This window comes from Penaeus monodon, chromosome 23 (assembly GCF_015228065.2).
Source record: "Penaeus monodon isolate SGIC_2016 chromosome 23, NSTDA_Pmon_1, whole genome shotgun sequence".
Taxonomy (NCBI): domain Eukaryota; kingdom Metazoa; phylum Arthropoda; class Malacostraca; order Decapoda; family Penaeidae; genus Penaeus; species Penaeus monodon.
This window is the reverse complement of record NC_051408.1, coordinates 25,461,405-25,461,775: the sequence shown is the minus strand read 5'-3', so window position 1 is coordinate 25,461,775 and position 371 is coordinate 25,461,405.

Here is a 371-nt window from a genome sequence, read left to right as displayed (position 1 = left end):
GTATAAATTTTCTCTCCTGTGCTACTCGCGATACTACACCTACTGTCTCGATTTCGATTTACCTTTTCATTTGGGAAAAGAAGGGGTGCTCATACACAGAACATATATATGCATTGTGCGCCGGGGATGGCACAGAGATTTTATCATGAAAGTCCTTGAATGTTTGGCATGTTAATTTCAGGCACCTGAAATTAATACTAAATCAAGTTGCCTTCGCGGAATCGATGTTCCATCACTTTGTCGGTTTGTAATTGATAGTTGGAATATTCAGTGAGACAATATTCAATGAGTCTTATTGGGAAGTGAGTAGATAACAAAAAGTAAAATTGTTGATGACTTACGCTATCTTTAGAATCTAACTAACAATTGAT